This window comes from Octodon degus, unplaced genomic scaffold, assembly GCF_000260255.1.
Source record: "Octodon degus isolate 3935 unplaced genomic scaffold, OctDeg1.0 scaffold00018, whole genome shotgun sequence".
NCBI lineage: Eukaryota > Metazoa > Chordata > Mammalia > Rodentia > Octodontidae > Octodon > Octodon degus.
This window is the reverse complement of record NW_004524594.1, coordinates 15,368,622-15,390,985: the sequence shown is the minus strand read 5'-3', so window position 1 is coordinate 15,390,985 and position 22,364 is coordinate 15,368,622. Positions and strand designations below refer to the sequence as shown.

The 22,364-nt window shown below is 37.4% G+C and overlaps 1 protein-coding gene across 3 annotated transcripts in view; it reads left to right on the top strand.

The window, feature by feature from the left end:
* Hipk3 (homeodomain interacting protein kinase 3) overlaps nucleotides 1-22,364 on the top strand; it is a 101,902-nt gene that overhangs the window by 38,380 nt on the left and 41,158 nt on the right. The window lies entirely within an intron of this gene.

The window sequence follows — 22,364 nt, the reverse complement described above, 5'->3', positions numbered from 1 at the left end:
CATGTATATGTATGTGTGTGTGTAAGTAATACAAAGTCAATGGAAAATGGAATTAATGCTTTTTAAGGTTTTTAATACTAGGAGAAAATGTCATACCATATCTTTTAAGTAGATTGTAAGTCAAAGATACAGTATAAATCTTAAAATGAATATTCAGATTAAGTAATATTCAGAAAATGTTAATTGAAAATTAAATATTTCAAAACAGTTGAACTAAGAAAAAGTATTCATGATAGTAAAGAATTACTAAGAATAAAACATAAGGTAAATAAATACTGGAATGGCAAATAAATGACCAGCACTTCTAACAGTTTAGGATAGGATATCGCTCAAAGTTCTAGTATGTCATGGACCTGGACAGTGTCCATGCACTTACTGGTGGCCAGGTGTCACTTGTGGGACTGAGCTACTGCTATTTCCTTGATATCTACCCTGTAGACTCAGATAGAATCATGACCCATCAGGTGCAGGAGAAATCTATTTTTAGAGTATGCTTATGGAAATATTTTGCTGCTGTATACAAAAGAATAACTGGAAAAAAAAAAGAATAACTGAAAGACTGCTTTTGTATACCTCTTATTCTCTATTTAATTGTTTACCCTATTTGGTGGGTTCTTTCCAGTCTCATTCATGGAGCTGTGGTCATTTTGCTCCCTTTCTAGAACATCTTTTAGTAGTCTGTGTAGGGTTGTCTTTGTCATCATGAAATTCTTTCGTTCTTTGTCGTGGAAGTATTTCACTTCTCCATTATACTGCAGGGCATATCGGTCTGGGTTGGAATTTGTTTTCTTGCGAGACTTGTAGTACTTTGCTCCATGCTCTTCTTGACTGGATGGTTTGTGAAGAGAAATCTGCCATTATTCTGATGGGTTTTCCTTTAAATGTGATCTGTTTCTTTAGCAGCTTTTAGTGTACTATTCCTGTGCTGATTTTCTGGGATCTTGATTATGATATGTCTGGGTGTGTTTTTATTTGGATTATTGTTATTTGGAGTTCTATTTGCTTCAGTTCCCTTTATGTCAGATTGTTTCCCCATATTTGGGAAGTTTTCTGCTATTGATTCTATCCATGTTCTTTTCATATCATTTGTATTAATTCCTTCTCATTGATGCCTGTTAGTCTTAAGTTGTTCATCTTTGCATCGTCTTACAGATGTTGAATTATTTTTTCCTGCATCCTAGTTTTTTTCTTTTTTTGGCAGAACCAGGGATTGAACTCAGGCCCTTGCACTTGCCAAGGACATGCTTATTCCACTGAGCCATCTCCGTGGCAATCCTAGTTGTTAAGAGATCTTTTTCTTTTTCACTAGGTGCAGTGGTGTCTTTCAGGTCTGAAAGTCTATTTTCACTTTCATTCAAACAGTTTTGCTGGCTTGTGATTGAGGTTTTAATTTCCTGTGTATCACTGTGAATCTACTTCATGCATTCTGTTTCTTTCCTATATTGCTTATTCAAGGATTCCATAATTTTTTTCTATTTTCATTAAATTTTATTGAGAAACAAATAGCAATGAGACAGTTTTAAAACCAATTAGTACAACAGATTCAATAATACATTGCATATTTTTGTCTTCATAGTGTTCTTCTCAGTACAAGATGCAGAAATGATATCCTGTCCAAAAACTATTAGTTCCAATCTTTCTTGTCATTGAATTGAGAAAGTAACTGTATATCTATCCTATTTTGTATATACAGATACAAAATGGTCCTTCATTTGTATCCTTTTTTGTTTAATTTAGTCAGAGATGGGTATTCCATGGCCATTTAAATATTGCAGTGGTGTGAATTCAGCACAGTAATTCAATAGAATCCAGTAGTCTCTAATAGCAGTGGGTTATCTATAGGACTGGCAGTGTCAGAAGTTGTTGACTTGAGCCTTTTACAGCTCAGCATATTAATATAGCTTTATTTTTTAGAACTTGTTTTTATACCTTTCTTCTGAATGTTTAAGGCCAAAATAAAGCAAGACCTATATAACAAGAAATGTAACTTTTGTATCTGACAAGGTCAGTCTAATCCCCTCAGGATTTACCCTGAAACCCTCAGTGTCTCCATGTGAATGAATCACGGCCATGGCCTGACCAATCTGTCTCTGTGAAAGCCTGAGAGAATGTTTTCTCTCCATGTGACTACTTAGGCACATTCTCCATCATTGATCACTTTCCTCTGTGGCCCCATAATCTCTTTGATCAGAAAATTTGGGCCACAGCTGAGTTAAAGTATATTACAGGTTCTCTTATGTCCTGAGTTCTCACTGACCTTGAAAGACTAGAGCCGAAATGTTGGCTGTCCTTGCAGCCCTTCTTTTTACTAATTTTTGGTCTGCAAACTTAAGTTGTTAACCCCCCAGAAGACAAGCTTATTATTATTATTACCCTATAACATAGGCAGTTGACCTTAACCTCACTATTTATCTGAATAGCAAACATCTTAGGCATAACATGGCACAGGTATTTTCCATCAAGTTTTGATATTTTAAACTTTAAATTCCTACAGAATGTGAAGAAAAAAATAAAAAGAAATATTTAAATAGGAATAAACAATTACATATTTTTACGCAGAAATTTAGAAATCTAAACAAATACAGCATTGAAGCAAGACAGTCCTATGACATTTTTTTTGTCTGCTTTTCATTTATTACTTTTTTTAAACAAACATTACTTGAGAGACAGTATAGCAGTAATTGGTATGACATGAGAATCAGAAATTAGGAGGAAATCTTGAAGACATAGGGGCAGGCAGAGAGTTCATGAACAAAAATCAAATTGCACGTGTAATACTTGAAAGAAGTAACAACTGGGACCTCCTCTTATTGAGAAGTTTCTGCACGTCAAAAGAAATTACCAACAAAGTGAAAAGACAACACACAAATTTGGAAAAATCTTAACTAATAAGTACTTAGACAAAGGTCTGCTAAGTAGCATTTATAAAGAACTAAAAAACATTAGGGCCCCAAAATTTAAAGACCCAATTCAAAAATGGGCATCTAAGATGAACACACACTTCTCAGAGGATGAAATTGTAGAAGTGAATAAATATATGAAAAAATTCTCCGCATCACTAACCATCTCTTTAGATTACGGTACAGTGATCTTTTAGATACCAATTCTTCTTCATAGAGTTTTAGTACTTTTTCATTTCGCTTTCACTGAACTCTTTTTGCGACTTTGTTTTAATGAGCTCCTGTTGCAGGTCTTTAATTTGTTGTTCCAAATGCTGTTGCACATAAGCATTTCCATTCTCTTATCTGCTCTAACTTTTGGTGAAATGCTACTTGTCTCTGTAAAGAGAAATTGACTTGTTTTAATTTTTGCAACTCTTGTTTTGCTCTTTCTTCAATCTCCTGTTCATACTGTCTTACTTGGTCTGCCACATTTTTTTCCATGCCACTTTTGAAGTGTTCTACTTCTTGTTCCAACTTCACCTTATCCTCTTCTGGTGTTTCACATTTCTTTTTCTGAGATAATAACTCCTGCTGGAGAATCTGATTTTCTTTATTGTGTCGGACACATGTGGAACATGGAGTTTCCAGTTTTGCCCCAAGATCACCAAATTTTCAGTTAATAGCTTTTTCTGAAGATGTTCGATTTTCTTTGCTTGTTTTTTTATTTTATCTTTTAACATAGAAATCTCAAGTTCGAACATCTTTTTATTATGCAGAACAGCTTCTGTGTATTTATCCCATGCTTCTACCTCTTTCACATTTTCTTGATACCGATCAACACTTTCTCTCTTCTCATTTTCTTGTCTTAAAGTACATCTTGCAGAACTGAGAGTGTCAGGCCCGGAGCATTTCTTGGCTCTCCGGCTCTGGCTGCCTGGAGGAGGCTACTGTGGCTGCTGCTGCTGCTGCTGCTGCTGCTGCTGGGGTGGGGGGGCAGAGCTCCATCATTTTTCTGTTCTCTCTCTCTCTCTCTTTTTTTTTTTAATCAGTGTCTTCTTTAGAAACACTTAGTACTTTCATTATAGTTATTTTTTTTTTTTTTTTTTTTTTTTTTTTAACTTCAGAAATTATTTCTGATCTGATTTCCTCTATACCTTTCTGGAGTTGTTTCTTCACTTCTGATGTTATTATTTCAGGTGTGTGATTTCCTATAACTCATCCAGGTAGGTGTGGCTTGGGTCTGGTTGCTGTGCTCCACTTCTTCTTGCTGCAGCCCTTGGAGGTCAACCTGCTGTGCTACTCTGGCAAAGAGGTTCTGCTCCTGGATCAGCTGGGTGGGTCTTGCCTTTAGCCTCTTTGCAGGGAGTTCTGCTGCAGGGTTCCACACTGGGCCTGTATGCTGGGCCTGGACTCTGGGTCCAGTCAGGATCTGGTGGGCCCTGGCCAGTCTCCTTCACATGTCGGGCCTGGGCTCTGAGTTGAATGAGGATCAGGTAGGCCTGGGTGGTCTCACTCACATGCCAGGCCTGGACACTGGGTCAAATCAGGATACGGTGGGCCCTGGGCCTTCTCCAACATTTTTTAATTGAACACATTTATTATGGAATTAAGTATAAGATTTCATAGGCCATGCCCTCCTAGATCTTGAGGCTGTTTTTGAGTTTATAAACTTAGTCTTTTCCATTTAGTCTTTAATTTGTACACATTTAAGAATTAGTAAAGTAACCCATGTTGTTTTCAGTTATCCTTCATTTAAAAACTTTTTCTACAAGCCAGGTGTGGTGGTATGTGCCTGCAATCCTAGCACTTGGGAGGCTGAGGCAGGAGGAATGCTCCGTGTTTGAGGCCCAGCCTGTGCTACATAGACTGGCCTGAATGGCAGGTGGGATCCTGTCTCAAAGACATGTTTTCTTTATAGTGACTGGCTATCTCAGCCTCATTTGCATAAAATAAGTGATTTTACTAACTGTAAGAAGTTGGTTAACAGGTGAACTAGATACATGGTTTTATTTGAGGAACAACTGCATGTCATTTAAAAATCTTGGAATATGATAGGTGTGACATGAGATTATAAGAATTTAGCATTATAAATGTTCAATAAGAGTAGTCAGGCATTGAGCAAAACCAGATTTTGAAAGGTTTGGCCATTCTGTATATTGGTAGCTGTAAAATACATAGTAAAAATAATGTCATATAAGTCAGGCTGATCTGTCATTTTATATCAGATTTGAAAGACTATTAAAAAATTACTTAATTGTTAGTTACTCATAGGTTAAAAGGAGACTTTTTTTGCCAGTTCAACCTGCCCTGGTGGCGGGGTTGGTGCAGCATGTGGTGCTGGGCATTGAATTCTCTGTGGTTGCTTAAGCTTCCCTAAGCAGGCACTTTAATCTGCTGAGCTATCTCCCTGGCCCCCTAAAAGGAGACTTTTATGGTGATTTTGATTCTACTGAATAAAAGCCTTTAACTTCAGAGTATCAGTGTTTTTCTTGGGCTAGCCTTGGGTAGCCTTGTTTTGAAAGTGTATGCAGGCCCATAAATGCACTGTGACATGGAGTGTAATAATACCATGGATCAGATGACGCTGTGGACCTCACGTACTCCAAGTGTATGTGCCTGTTTGTTTGAGTCTTCAGTATCTTCTTGTGAATGGAGTCCAGGACCCTGAATGTTACTAACAGTGGGTGCACCAGTTCAGTGGCCAGTGAATAATTTAGGTATCAACTGGTGTGGAGAGATTGTATTACTTAGGAGAGAGAATCTAATATGTATTAAACTTTGACATTAAAAAGAACAACTGTTTCTTTTACAAGAAGACATTGAAGTACAAAAGGCTTTGTGTATAGGCACCTAAAAACCAGTATGGTAAAAACAGAATTACTTAATATGTCTTAAAACTATAAAAGTGATTAGAGTCAGTGTCGGAGTTTAGTAATAGAGAAGCATGTGAGGTAAAAGTAGAACTTTTTCCCCTTTATATTGTAGCTCCATTTTATAATTTGATAAAATGTATTTTATACTTTAACCGATGCTCTATGGTGTACATTTAGTTTCCTGATAGTGTGACAGAGCATTCTTATGTGGCTCTGAATACCACAGGCAAACATTCTCAACATATTTCTAGAAGGAGAACTTGGTTGCTTCTTCACCTTCGACTCCTGATATGAATATACTTTCAGCATATGTCACAAACTAATAGATTTAGGAAACTTGATTGCTGACAAGATTATGGCATGCTACGACCTTAAAATAGATGTATAAAGTTGAACAAAGGTGGCAGTTAATTTAAGAAAAGAGATTTTAGCACTTTAAAAATGTGTCTATAGCTGGGCATGGTAGTGCATGCCTATGATCCCAGCACTCAGGAGGCTGAGGCAAGAGGATTGTTGCAATTTCTAGCCCAGCCTCTACCACACAGTGAGTTAAAGGCCAGCCTGATCTTCGTAGCAACACCCTGCCCCAAACAAAACAAAACAGTATGAATTGTTTGTTTTTTGCTCAGGAAGCATTTGGTAACTTTCAGTGGGCATTTCAGTGTTTCCCTTGATGTGTGAGACCTGTATCTGCTCTGATGTCAGGAGTGTCTGAATGGTCCATTTTGTAATAGTGATTTCATTTGTGGCAGAACTGCTGTCTGGCATTATGAATATGCTTCTTCCACCCCTCACCCTCAAGGCTGCATTAATCAATAATTCCTATACATACAACATTTGTATTAATACTGTTGTGACACAGAATCAAATCAGAACCGTATGATATTTAGGGAGCATTTTTATAGACATTTAGTCTAACTTAATAGGCAAGACAACCGAAATCCAGTATACTTAAATGAACATTGGAAAAGTAACATTTATAAATAACCCTTTTGTTTTACTTAGTTTTCAAAAAAGTTTTTGACACACTTGCTGTGTAGTCCTGGCTGGCCTTGAACTCACTGTGTAGCCCAGGCTGGCCTTAAACTTGGTGCTGTCCTCTTGGTGTAGCCTCCAGAGTGCTGGAATGACAGGCATGCAGCACAATGCGTGGCATTTACTTTTTTTTTTGGTATGTATTTTTGTAGATGTTTTTATTTTGAGTAAGGGCAAAGTAAAAATAAATCATCCTTTGCATCTAAGGATATAGTTTCTTTGTAAGTGATAAAATGTAATTGTAGAAATTGGCAATCTCATCGTAAAAGTCATTTGAAAACAGGATATCATTTTCAAACAAAATACTTGTGGAAGTAGTCTCATTGAGAGAACTTACGTTTAAAATCAGATAAGATTAGGTACATTTAGGATAGTATGACTGTAGATGAGAGCACTTATATTTGAATAATGTAGGGAAACTGTGTGACACGATAGAAGTGTGTGTTTAAATTTATTAAAGATTTTGTTTGGCTTTCGGATCCACCATCTGTGGTGGAACCACCGACAAGATGCAGATTTTCGTGAAAACCCTTATGGTGAAGACACACTTGAGGTTGAACCCTTGGACACTGTAGAAAATGTAAAGGCAAGATCCAGGATAAGGAAGGAATTCCTCCTGATCAGCAAAGCTGATCTGTGCTGGTAAGCAACTGGAAGATGGATGTACCTTGTCTGATTACAACATTCAAAAGGAGTCTACCCTTCATCTTATGTTGAGACTCCATGGTGGTACTAAGAAAAGGAAGAAGTTGTACACCATTCCCAAGAAGAATAAGCATAAGAGAAAGAAGGTTAAGTCGGCTGTCCTAAAATACTATAAGGTGGATGAAAATGGCAAAATTAATCGTCTTCATTGAGAGTGCCCTTCACATGAATGTGGTGCAGGAGTTTCTATGGCCAGCCACTTTGACAGGCATTATTGTGGCAAGTGTTGTCTGACTTACTGCTTCAACAAACAAGAAGACGAGTAATTGAGTTAATGAAAAAACTTAAGGTTAAAAAAAAAAAAAAAAGATTTTGTTTGCTTCTCTTTAAAAAGATTTAAATTGCTTTTTAGCATAGAACCCCTTCAGAGAGACATTGAATTTGTAACAAGGTTAGTATTTTGGATGTGACAGTGTTCAATTTAAGGGTTTGTAAAAGAATTATGTAATGATTCATGAGGTTTTAAATATTCTGTTTTCAAACAGGTAAAACTTAAGTCATAAAACAGATGAAATAATATACTTACATGTGCTACTAAATAATGACAGGTAACTAATTATTACCATATTTACTCACTTAATTGTAGTTCTGTCACTTTGTCACTCAAGTAACCTTTCTGAGCCTCATTTTACTCATCTGTATGATGATGATATAGTAACCTCAAAGGTTGTTCTAAGATTAAATCTGTGATGCAAATAAATCACATACCACCTTGGAACATTTCGTACATTTTGTAATAGAAACTGTAAAGATGAATGACGTAGTCTAAAAGAAAATTATACAGTGGTTATGTGACAGTGAGTTTCCTATAGTTCCCTGGTGGCCTATTTCTGGTATATGTGCTGCTGCTACTCTTAATGTATAGGTTTTGGCAGATTACAAAATATAGTTAAATTTTTATGAGTAATGCTTAGTGCACTCCTTTTTTTATAGACTTTTATTGGAGGCATTCCTTTTTTGTGAACCATTTATTGGAGTATAAGATAGTTTATGGCACTCAGCTATTAAGTATATAATTTGATAAATTCTTACATCATGAACATGCCTATTTAACCCCTACTTATGTCAAGTGTATTGACTTTATGTATTCTATTATATAAAGTGTCTTTTATCTGTTTTTCTGTATTTTCAGTTGACTTCTCTTTTTGAGACGGTCTTATTCTATAGTTTAGGCTGGCCTTGAACTCACCATGTAACCATGGCTAGCCTCGAACTTGCAGCAATCCTCCCTCCCAGCCTCCTGAGCTGGGACTGTAGATGTGTACCACCATGCCCAGCACTTGCCTTACTCTGCTGTTTGTGTGTATGTGTATGTGTGTATGATTTTAAAATTATTCCCAATATGAAACCTTTGGGAAAATATATTGTGTGGCTTTGCCTTTTCATTCTCTTAAAGCTGTCTTGGATGAATACAGTATATGCTATTAGTTTTGATATTTTAATATGGTTTTTATGCATTGTATGTATATACATAGGTTGGTAGGTGTGGCATTAGGGGTTGATCCCAGGGCCTTTATACTAAGCTACATCTCCAGGCCTTTTTTGTGTGTGTGTGTGTGTGTGTGTGTGTGTGTGTGTGTGTGTCTTTTTGAGACAAGGTCTTGTTGTGCATTTCAGGCTGGGCCTTTTGCTCACTGTAGCCAGGCTGTTCTCAAACTCGCAATGATCCTTCATCCTCAGCCTCTCAAGTGCTGGGATTACTGATGTATGCCACCACATCCGTATGCCACAACATCTGGTTCCAGGCCTTTTAAAAAATTAATCAGTTAATTTTGAGACAAGGTCTCATTAAGTCACTGAGTTGATCAGGCTGGCATTGACTTGTAACCCTCCTACTTCAGACTCTCAGGAGTGCTGGGATTATTGGTGTGTGCCACCTATCTTTAAAAAAAAAAAAAAAAAATGGCTGGGGCTATTAGCTCATTGTGAAGGCTCCTCCGGATTCAATCCCTAGTATTGGCCAAAAATTCTTCTTCTTCTTTTTTTTTTTTTAATGTACTTTTTAAAAAAAAATTTGTGTGTGTGTGTGTGTGGCCAGCTCAGCCCACCAGGGGGCGGGGCTGGCTGGCATGTGGTGCTGGGGGATTGAACCATGGTCCCTGTGCTTTGCTAAGCTTGTTCTAAGTAGGTGCTTTAGACCACTGAGCCATCTCACCAGCCCCCAAAAATTCTTCAATTATTGCCACTTATGTACTATTTAAGAAAGCTCTTAAATTTAAGAAATCTCAGGTAATTATTTTCCAGTATTCTATTTGGGAAGCATTATTTTATGTTTCAAATTAGGATTTATCATCATCTATCTGGAATTGAAATCTTCCTACTTACTCTTTCAGGGGCTGTTTCTGGTCTTTTTTTTATTTCAAGATGAATTTCTGATTTTGTCAATTTCCACAAAAACATGGTTCTATTTTCAAAGTATATTTTCCCCAAATTATACTATGGAAGCCATGTCCTCCCTCACAACTTTAATGACATCTTATTCTAACTTCCACGATTTCAAAAACAGACTTCTTTTGGTCAGCGTCTGTGTGTTGTCCCCCCTGCACCTTCCCTGTATTTAAGGCTTCTTGTTGTCTTCTGTTTAAGCAGTTGAGAAAAAAAAAATTGGGACGACTGGAAAAAAGATAGGGCTGAAGTAGAATCTTCAAGAGATAGTTAACACTTTTTATGAATGGATTAATCTATTCATCCAATTAATGGATTAACAAGTTACCTTGAGAGTTGGAGAGTGAGTCTGCTATAAAAGCCAGTTTGGCTAGGTCTCTCATACATTCCCTATCTTTCGCTATGTGATACCTGTGCCACCTTGGGACTCTGCCATCACTAGAAAATTATTGCTAGCTGTGATCCCTTTTTACACTGAACCAGAATTGGGAGCCAAAATAAACCTCTTTTCTTTATAATTTAGTCAGTGATACTGTGTAGTAGTAACAACAGAAATGGAATATTTTAAGTTCTTTTTTTTTGAGGTAAATTTTATGTACAGTACAGTATATCTATAGTATTTAGGAGTCATAATGAGTAACCAGTTGTTGAATTTTTTTAATAAGTAGATTCCAGTTTATTTTTTGAAATGCTGTTATTTCCTCCATTTTTTTCATCATTCTTAATACTCTAAAGTCCTTATCTCATAAAATTTCAGTAACTGTATGACTGGAACTGTTTCTGTTGATCTCCTTTTCCTCCTTTTAGTTTTTATTTGGCTATTTCTTGTTAAACTGACAACTTTGTCCAGTTTTTTAATACTGGCCCCGGTATGAATGTGTGAGCTGTGCTGTTCAGTATTATACTCTTTGATCTTGTGTGGCTATTTAATGTAAATATAACTAAAATTAAATAAATTTTAAAATAGATTTCTTCAACTGAATTAGTACCATCTGAATGCTACTAGCCACATACATAGATACTACAGACAGCAGACGTTTCTATCATTGCATAAAGTTCTGTTGTATAGGGTTTGTTGGTGACTGTGGATAGTATCTTCTTCCATGGAGAGTTTAGTTTTATTATGAAAGATTGGTAGATCATATTTTTGTAAGGGAGGCTGGCTGTTTCAGTCTGCCTTCGTTTTGTGATTTCAGTTAAAAAGCTTAGGGTATCTGCCACAGCCCCTCTTGCTTTATAGGCTCTAAACTGTAGTTTTTGTTTTTCCAGACCAGTAGGCCAGGCTGTAGGCTATTATACAGTTTTATATTCAGCCTCTGTGCCTCACTGAACTGCTATCTCAAGGAAATAGAAGGCCTAATTAAGTAATTAATCATAATATAATCAGTAACTCCTTTTTTCCGTTCTCTTGTTTCCCTTAAATCTCTCTCCCTGCTTATTTCTTTCCTCTTTAATAAGAATCTCCTTTTTCTCCTAGATGTTATTGTTTTTAGAGTTCATATATTATGGAAACACAAAATACTTGTTTAGCATATGTTGCTTAGTATGTTAATCTCTGGCTTCATTTATTTTCCAATCCCCCCCATAATTTTATTCTTTATGGCTGAATAATTTTCTGTGGTCCAATTTCTTTTCCATTCCTCCACTGATGGGTACCTAGGCTTATTCCATAACATGGTTATGGTCAAGTATTGACTATGCAGGTGTTGCTTTACTGTGCTTACTTTAATTCCTTTATATAAATGAATTGTTTAAACTGGATCATGTGATAGTTTTATTTTTAGGTGTTTTCTTTTTTATTTTATTTTATTTTTTTTTTTTTGCGGAACCGGGGATTGAACTCAGGCCCTTGAGCTTGCCAGGAAAACACTTATTCTACTGAGCCATCTCTCCGGCCCCTATTTTTAGTTTTTTGAATTACCTTTACACTGATTTCGTGATGGCTTACTAATTTACATTGCCACCAATAATGTAGAAGTGTCTCTTTTCTGTCCTCACCAGCATTTATTATTTCTTGTATTTTTGGTGATAGTCATTTTGACTGGACTGAGATGAAATCTTGAAGTAGTTTTGATTGGCTAGTTTGAATGGTTAGTGATGTTAAACATTTTGTTAAACATTTTTTCATAAACTTCACTAGTACTTCTTTTGAGAATTTTTTTTTTTTTGTCCATTTATTGATTTGGCTATTTGATTTTTTTACCCCCTTGAGTTGTTTGTACAGTTGTAGTCTATTATTAGAGGATTTTCTTTCCCCTTTCTTTCCCTTCCCTCTTTTTCACCTGAATAGTCAGGGACCGTTCAACTATTTTATTTAGGTTTTAATTTTTTTCAAATTCCAGTAATTTTTTTCAAATTCCAGTTGAAAACCAGTAAGCACTAGTTTTACTCCAAAGTAGTATGATCACTCATATTTACTCCAGTAAAAGTATGCAACCCTTAAGGAAATATTTTCCTCATTTAATAGAAACAAAACAAAAACTACAGTAATCTCTCCTTATGTTCATTGCACAAAATGAGATCTGCTTTTAGAACATTGACAATGGCTGTTTCTACAATTTACTTTTTGATAACTTTTTCCCATTCCAAAAACTACCCTTTTTTAGGGGCGGCCAAATAGCTCATGGATTAAAGCGCCTACAAGCAGGCTCAAGGGCCAGGGGTTCAATCCCCAGGCCTGCCATGCTGGCCCTGCCCCCGGGTTGTGCTGAGACAGCAATTGAGAGTGGGCGTGGTGGTGCACACCTGTAATCCCAGCTCGTGGGAGGCTGTAACAGCTGGATCACTATGAGTCCAATCTAGTAGTGAGACCCTGAACACCCTGTAGACGCTTCCCTAAAATACAAAAAATAAAAACTACCCTTTTTTTCTTTAGGACGGTGTAGAAACCATAATTTCAGAACAATTCACTGGAATTATTTTATAATTAAAATCTTTTCTGTAATACCAAAAACCAAAAACTAAAGTACTCCAACTATTATGGTCTCTGCAGCTATGAGCATTTCTCAGTTTTATGGCTGCTCTAGCTACTTCAGACTCTATATCTGCTTCAATGTGCATAAACACGTGTACACTCAGAATACTTTTTATAACAGCTACACACATGCACACACACAAGAAAACAAACATGGCCCAGTAAAATATGAGGCAAGGTACCTCTGATGAGATGTTTTTATCATGTAAAATTTCTTTCCCATAGTTGTCATTTCTTTTGTAAACAACCACTTCTGGTCATTAGAATGAATCTGACAGTGTTCTGAAGAACGGTGATTATAGCAAAGCTATTACGTTTTTAAGAATGTTATTTATGTCTGTTACATTCACTTTTCATCCTCTAAATACTGATGACAGATGGCAAAAGAGGCAAACACCAGCTAAAAATGGGAAGACCATCAGTGAGTATGACCTTGTGCTTTCAGATACTTTCAAACATTTCAGTGTACAGTAGTCTTTATTAAGCGCTGATGCTGTGCAAAGCATTTTTCACATCGTCCATGCAGAAGACATTTAATTTTTTAAAGTTCTGAGATACAAATGACTAAAATAAAATCCAGGATAAGCAAGTTTCAAAATGCATTAATGTTCTCCTATTCTGTATATCATCTCTTCACTGTGGTGTTTGCTCCTTTTGTCAAGGTTTTCCTCCTTAGTGAAGTTTGTGTCTAGATGTCCATTGTCAATTTTTGCTGTTACTTCCTGTGTTATCAGCATCCTATTTAGGAAGTCTATACCTATGCCTCTGGCTTTACGTGTTTTCTTGAAGCAGTTTCAAACCTTCTGCATAGGTGTTTGATACGTTTTGAATTGATTTTTGTACAGGATGAAAGATAGGATCTATTCAGTCTCCTGTATATGGCTATCCAATTTTCCACTATTAGGTAAATAAGCTATCATTTCTTTATTGTATGATTTTTAGTTCTTTTGGTAAGAGTCAAAATCAGGTGACTGTAGTTGTGTGCATTTGTTTTTGTGTTATCTCTCACTTAAATTTTATTGCTCTGTGTATTTGTTTTTGTGCTAGTATCATGCGTACTGTTTTTGTTACCATGTCTTTGTTGTTAGTCAAATTTGAAATTGGGTATTGCAATGTCTCCAGCCTTGCTCTTTTGCTTATGATTTCTTTTGCTATTCTGAGTCTTTTGTGTTTTCTTACTAATTTTATGATGAATTTTTTCTAGTTCTGTCAAGGGTATCATTCAGATGGGGTTGCAATGAATCTGTAGATTGCTTTTGGCAACATAGCCATTTTAGCAGTAATGTTCTGCCAATCTATGAATTCAGGAAGTTTTTCCATCTTATAATATTTTCTTCAGTGTCTTTCCTCAGTGTTCTATAATTTTCATTATAGAGGTCTTTTCTTCCTTGGTTAGGTTGCTTATGAATTATTTCAATTTTATTTTGAAGCTATTATGAAGGAAGTTGTTTTTCTTATTTTTGTTTTTTTTTTTTCCTCAGCTTGTTCATTGTGTATAGAAAAACTTGATTTTTTTTTTAAATTTTTATTTATTTGTGTGTGTGTGTGTGTGGCCAGCTCAGCCCACCAGGGGGCGGGGCTGGCTGGCATGTGGTGCTGGGGGATTGAACTGCAGTCCCCTGCTTTGCTGAGCTTGTTCTAAGTAGGTGTTTTAGACCACTGAGCCATCTCACCAGCCCCGAAAAACTTGATTTTTAAAATATTAATTTTGTATTCTGTAGGGCTTACTTTAATAATAAGTTTTCTCTTTGTACTGAAACTTTATTCTTTTAAGTCCTACCTGTTTTGTCTTTTTGATGACTTCATATAGCTTGAGAATTTATTTTTTTTTTAGAGTACTTCTAGGTTCACAGCAAAATTTAGTAGAATGTAGAGTTCTTGTGTGTCCTGCCTTTACCCACTTACCACATCCCTTATTATTCACACCTTGTACCAGTGTGGTATCTTTTTTACAACTGATGAGTCAGCCTTGACACACATTATTGTCACCCATAGTCTATATACATAGCTATATATACATAGATATCTGTGGGTATATTTTATAGATATTCAGTATCCTTCCACTTTCCTTATTGGGCAGAATAAAATTCAGTATATTTGAAAGTGTTGCAGTGGTTCCTGACAATTTTTAGAACTGATTTGTTAGGATTAGTGTCTCTACTGGGAAGTTATGTGTGGTGATTGTATTTGAAGTTTAATGGTTTTCCTCCATAGTAAGGTTTGTATCTAGATGTCCACCCAAACCCTCATGTAGTCGTAAGTGGGGCTTTTTTAGAGATAGCTAAATCTAGAGTGTGTGACTGATTCATGGTGCAGTGCTAGGATTCAGGGTGGGTGATTACTAAATAAATCCACTGAGTGGTTTGGCACTGCTCTGACCCTGCTAGCCTAGATAAGATATAAGGGACAGAAAGAGGCTTTTCCTGACTCTGACTTGCTGTGCTACCTCCTGCCCACCATGAACTATTTCTTGGTAGTGTCCATCTGCGTTGCCACCCTGCTTTGGAGCCAGCTGATTATGGACTGAAACCTCTGTAAACTGTGGGCTAAATAAACCTTTTTCCCCCTTTCACTTTGAGTGTCAGATATTTTGTCTCAACAATGAGAGAAAAATAACTAAGATACCCCTTAAATCCCATTGGCTTAGATTTAGAAGTTGTTTGGTGTAGTTGATCATATTGTGAGTTAACAAATAGCTAAGATTTTAATTTAAAATACATACTTATAGTAGAATGTATTTAGGGAAACATTGCATCTTAACTATTCTATGTTTATTGCATGTATATTTATTTATTTTGGTGCTAGGGATCAAACTCAGGGCCTGTACTTGCAAGACAGGAACTCTATTGCTGAATGATATCACCAGCTCCTGTTGAATGCCTTTTATTTATTTTTATTTTTTTATTAATAAAAATAAAAATAGTAGTGAGCCACCTGTTTATAGCCTCCCAAGAGCCAGGATTACAAGTACGTGCCACCACGCCTAGTCTCAGTTGCTATCTCAGTGAGCCCTTGGGGCGGGGTCTGCATGGTAGGCCTAGGGATTGAACCTCCAGCCCCTGGGCCTGCTTGCAGGTGCTTTAATCCACTGAGCTATTTGGCTAGCCCTGAATACCTCTTTTAAAGACCAATTTAAGTTTGTAAAATACTCTAGCAAGGATTTGATGCAATACGGGTAGCAGCCCCAGTATTTGTTGTTTTGGGGTTTTTTTTGTGGAGCCAGGGACTGAACTCAGTCCCTTAGGCTTGCCAGGGGAGTGCTTATTCTACTGAGCCATCTCCCAGCCCCAGTTTTTAAGGACTTTTTTTTTTTTTTTTTTTGTGGCCGGCTCAGTCCACCCTGGGGTCAGGGCTGGAGTGGCATGTGGTGCTAGGGATCAAACTGTGGTCCCTGCACTTGGCTAAGCTTGCCTAAGCAGGTGCTTTAGACTGCTGAGCGATCTTGCCAGCCCCACAGACTTGTTTTTCACTCTTCTTCAGAAAGGAGATATGGCACACATATAAATATTATCGAGACTATTTGTAGATGGTACATTGTATTTCTTTTTCTAAAATGTATTTGATTTTTGTGGGTCTCCCTACACAGCTCAGACTTGTGTTGGTCCTCCTGCCTTCAGCCTCCCCAGTGCTGGGATTACAGGAGTGCACCACTATGCCTAGACTCTGGCTAGCTCAGCCTGCCCTGGGGTCAGGGCTTGCGTGGTGGTGCTGGGAATTGAACCATGGTCCCTGTGCTTGCCTAAGCTTACCTAAATAGGTGCTTTAGTCTGCTGAGCTATCTCTCCAGCCCTACATTGTATTTCTTAAAAGGTTTGCAATTTAAGCCTAAATTTTTGTCTTGCCATTGTCACTTATTAATTCTGAAGAAGTCAGACACTTTTAATTCTAGGTGCTTTTTGTGCTAGATTATTTATGTCAAGTGCTTTACATATTTGTATTATCAAAATAATGTGGAACAGCAATTATATCTCTGCTTTAGTCTTATTTTGTGTTGCTATAACAGACTATCCTAAGCTGGGTCCTTCCTCTTTTAAGAGGTTTATTTGGATCACAGTTCTGGTGGTTGGATGGTATCCAAATATCATGATGCCAGCTTTCTGGAGAGGCCCCTACATGTGTCTTGACCTGGTTGAGAAGTAGAAATAAAACCAACAGAAGGGTCAAGTAGAACCAGTTGAGGAGGGATCTGTTAGTTGCAAACCCACCCAATCGACCAGACCAGGCTTTCTGACGCAGGAAGATATTTGGGGGCATCAAGCAGGCTGGCTGTCTAGCAGACTAAGACAGCAGTGAATAAAGGGAGGACAAGAGACTTTATAGGATCTTTTAGGGAGGGGATCACAGGCTAGAACATCCAGGTCACAGGTGGACATCGTTTATCTTTCTTGTGGCTTAATTTTGTTTACATCAGAAGGGAGTGAGTTGGGACCAACATGGGTCAAAGGGAAGTGAGCCAGAGTACAATGTGGGACAGGATTGGGATTGGGGTTGGTATAGGTTACCTAGGAAACCAAGGGAGAGAATGTTTGGAGCAAGGTGCCTGGGAAATTTAGAGTCCTGACCTATCAGGGTCAGGCTTATCTTTTTGTAGCAGTTTACTCATCAGTTCTGCTAGATGCAGCTCATTGCCACTGACCAGCATTAATACATTTGAAAGGGTGGAGTTTTTCAGCTTAATTACTTTCTGGTGGGCCTCACCTCTTGAAGCATGCATGTTCCTCCTGCTGCCCCATTAAGCCCTAGATAACTAGTAATGTAGCCCCTCAAGATCTTAAAATTTTAACATTACTATGTGACATTTAGCCATGTTTTTCATGACTTGATTGTATAGTACTTGAGTGCAGATAGGTTTTTCTTTTCTTTTTTTGGTGGTTCTGGGGCTCAGATTTCGGACCTTGCACTTGCCAGGCAGATGCATATGCCACTGAGCTATATCCCTAGCCTCTTGTTCTGTTTCTTGAGACAGCATCTTACTATAGTTCAGGCTGGCCTGGATTCACTGTGTAACCCAGGCTGGCCTCAAACTTCAGGTGATCCTCTGGCCTCAGCCTTCTCCCAAATGCTGGGATTACAGGCTTGTACCACCAAACCCCTTTTTGTTGAGTACAGACTGTGTTGTAACAAGGGAACTGTATGTATATGTAAGTGAGGTTGCAGTGCTAACTTCCTGGGCATACCATACACTGCATCTGTATAAGGTGTTGCTAGCACTTGTGTGACTTAGTGAATAAAATCACTTGCGTGACAGTGATTGTTGGTAATACTTAGGTATTTGTCTTAGGTACTTTCTTGTTCTGGGACACAATACTGGACACCCACAACTTCAAGGAGGAAAGGTTTATCTTAGCTCATAGCTTGTAGAAGTTTCGGTCCATAATCCACTAGCTCTAAGGCAGAGTGGCATGGCAGAGGACAAACAGCTCTTGGTGTGGCAGCTGGAAGCAGAGAGAGATCCAGGGAGAAGTGAGGGACTCAAGGAGGAAGGAGTGAGGGGGATGACCCTTCCAGGCCATGCCCTTAGTGACCACCTCTGCTAAACAGGCTTGGCCTCCCAGATCACATTCAGCCATGAACTCATCCGTGAACTAATGCACTGATGCATGTCATCCCCCATGACACAGTTGCGTCTCAAAAGCTCCACCCATGAGCACAGGAAGCCTTTGGGCAACATGTAGAGTGGGTAGGTCAGTCTCCTCCACAGGTATGTGTGCTGTGAAGACAGGCACTTATTGTTATGTGATATATAAATTTCCTTAGTTATTTTATAAAATAATCTATTTAATCTTTATTTGGTACAGGATCTTGCTAGGCAGCTTGGATGCATAGTGATCCAGGGCTCGGTACTTCTTGTTGCCTCCTCGAACTCAGACTGTGTGTACACAGTGGGCGCCAATCTTAGCGTTTGCAGTGGGGCGTCCCAACTCATACTTCTGCTTCTTGTGATAGGGCTTTCTTTTACTCCCGGTCTTGTGGCACTTGTGCCAGTTGTCCTGAGAGATGCCTGTTGCTTGGCCCCGGCTGGAAAGAGCACTTTATATTATTTTTGCAATGTTTCTGTAAGTTTGAAATTGTGCCAACATAAAACAGTTAAAAGGAAAAAAATATCAATATATTTGGCTGTTAAGTAAAATTTGTCTTCAAGAAATGGTATACTCCATAGTCCCATGAGATTATATAAGAAACTGATGAATTAGTGCCTAACCTTGCAAATACTTATTTAGGATTAGATATGTGGTTGTATGATTAACTAATACATATTATATAATAATGGATTTAGTAGTTCATAAAATAAAAATGATTTACATACCTGGGAATAAGAAGCTTGGAATTTTATTATGTTCCAGTGCTTGGTTTCCCAGTCAAAGAATTTATACAAGACAAACAAAAGACTCCAATGATGTACATTTATTTATTGAGGATAGAAAAGAGATTTGCTATATGGGGCAAGAAAGGGTGGATTGATGTAAAGGCTCACAGACTCTCTTATAATATTTGGGTACTTAAATGAGCATATTTTATTTTTTTGCCATACTGGAGATTGAACTCAAGGACCCTGCACTTGCGAGGCAGGCTCTTATTCTACTAAGCTATCTCCCCAGCCCTGAATAAGCATATTTTAAATTGTGATGTATTTAGCCTATTGTATACAAATTACACATGAATGAGGCTCTGAGAGTGCAATTTGATTACATTTCAACATATTGGATAGTTGCAGTTACAGTCATAAAAACATCCTGCCTGTATGTTCACCATTCTGTAATGTTATTTCTTATAGCAACAGTTTCTTGTAGCAAAAACATTTATAAATTAATAATTGTACAAATGGTTAATCATCTCCTTTGAAATCTGTTTTACAAAAAGTTTGAGATTGTGTTAGTTGTTTTAAAAGTAGACTACCCTAAATGCAGAATATGGAAAAGAATGTTGATTAATCTAGAAATAAAACTCATCACTGGCATATCAGCTTTCATTTTTCTGTAGAAGCTTCAGCTGATACATGCTTTTCTATGTGTCATAAATTTTAGTTCTATTAGGATTTGCATGGATTCCAGGAGGTCTGTAGTACAACTTTCTTGTTGTGCTTAAATGAATGTCCTTTATGCTGTGTGTCTCTGGGAATACTTTGTGTTTTTTTTTTCTTTTAAAATAACTCATTTCAAATATACTTACTAGTAAATTGTTCCTTATAATAAATGGAAATAAAACAATTCATGTAACATTTAATTTGATAGATGAGAAATTTAGGCAACCAATTTTAAACTTTATTCTTGCTTATATAGTAGGATATACTTGTTTAGAGTGAATCAAATACTGTGAAAAATGTGTATCTTTTCCTCCTTTTTGGCCAATTTATTACACATTAGTAATTTCCCCCCCCCAAAAAGCCCCTCTCCTCCACGTATTTTGTAACTACTTTAGGTCTTCAGTGTCTTTTACTAGTAAAGGGCTTTAACTTGTAAGAATTTATTATTTGAATTGCTATTTATGAATAATTACCCCTATTGCTAGTAGAGGTCATATCCACTGTTGAGCTTATTTCCTTTTTTTTTTTTTTTTTTGGCTGAGGTGAATATTCTATTGCATCTAAATACTAAGATGTTTAAATTTAGCTTAAACAATCCAACACTATCTAGCAGTCTATAATGTTAGTGGGTTATGCTCAGAAGTTATTGACTTGAACCTTTTACAGCTCATTGTATTAATATGGCTTTACTTTATATACCTTGTTTTTGTACTTTTCTTCTGGGTGGTTAAGACCAAGATAAAGCAAGACTGATATAGCAAGAAATGTAATTTTTGTATCTGATAATGGTTAGTCAAGTACCCTTAGGATTTATCCTGTAGCTCTGTACTGCACTTAGTAGATCCTTTGTCAGTGTCAGCCATGAGGATGAGTCACAGCCATTGCTTGACCAATTTGCTCTCTGTGAAAGCATGAGAAAATGTTTTTTCTCTCCATGTGAGTCTCCCCAGGCACACTATACATCATCAATCACATTCCTCTGTGGCTCCATGATCTTCTTGATCAGAAAATTTGGAGCGCAACTGAGTTACATGTTGTTACAGTACAGGTTCTCCTATGTCCCGAGTCTTCACTGACCTTGAAAGGCTAGGGCCAAAATGTTGGCTGACCTTGCAGCCCTTCCTTTTCTCCAATTTTGAACTGCTAACTTAGGTTATTAACCCTCCAGAAGAGAAGCTTATTATTAACCTGCAATGTATGCACTTTGGTTTACCCTATCTGTGTAAACATCAGACATCTTTGGCATATCATGGAACAGGTATTTTCCATCAAATGTTGGTATGTTGAACTTTATGACCTTACAGAATATGTAGGAAAAATAATTTTATAAAGGTAGAAATAAGTATTTACACAATTTTACAAAGAAATTTAGAAATCTAACCATGCACAGAATTATAACAGGACAGACCTGTGACATTTTTTTTTTCTTATTCATGTGACTTTTTTTTTGTTTTCATTTATCACCCTTAAAAAAAAAAAAGCCTTTACTTGAGAGACATTATGGCAATAAACGGTATATCATGACAAGAAGTACATATTTAGAACACCAGGATGGCAAGCACTCCAAGCATGACCCCCTCTATTACACATCACCATCCTTGGTGCAGCCACCTGGCTCACGGGTACCAGCATATACATTTAGTCAGGGTGAGAGTCTCACCAGCCAACTGCTAGTCTCAAAAACCTGCTGATGTCCCCCAGGATCACTGCCCCACCCACCTCATGTGTACAAATGCATGGCTTTGCCCCTGTCATGTTTCCCAGCTTATCCCCTTGCCCGCCCTCATTGTCCAGTCCTTAAGTTCTCGCTTTCCTTTTATTTGTGTTGTAACTTTCTGTATGTAATTCCTCTTTTAAGTTCTTATACTAGGGAGACAGAACGATATTTACACATGTGGGTCTGGTTTATTTCACTTATATCTTCAAGTGGCATCCATTTAAATATGAAGGCTTCAAGTTTATCATTCTTAATAGCTGAGTAATACTCCATTATATAAAAGTACCACATCTTTTTCAACCATTCCACATGTGACAGGCATCTTGGTTGTTTCCAAGATCTAGCTTCACAAATTGTGCTGCTATAACATAGGTACGCATATATCACTTTGATATAGTGCTTTCAGATCCTCCGGGAAAATTCCCAGTAGGGGGATAGCAGGCTTGAATGGAATTTCCAGTCCTAGTTTTTTAAGGAGTCTCCACACTGATTTCCATCATGGTTGCACCAGTCTACACTCCCAGCAACAGTGGAGAAGGGTTCCCTTTTCCCCACAGCCTCTCCAACATTTGTTGTTGGTTGATTTCTTTATGATAGCCATTCTTTCTAGGGTAACTAGGGATTGAACTCAGTCCCCTGCATTTGCCAGGCAAGCGCTTATTCTACTGAGCTATCTCCCTGGCCCCTAAAACTCTTAAACATTGCCTAGATAATAGTGCTTCCAGATGGTGGGTCCCTTGAGGCTTCTTTCCAGTTCTTGGTGTCCCAG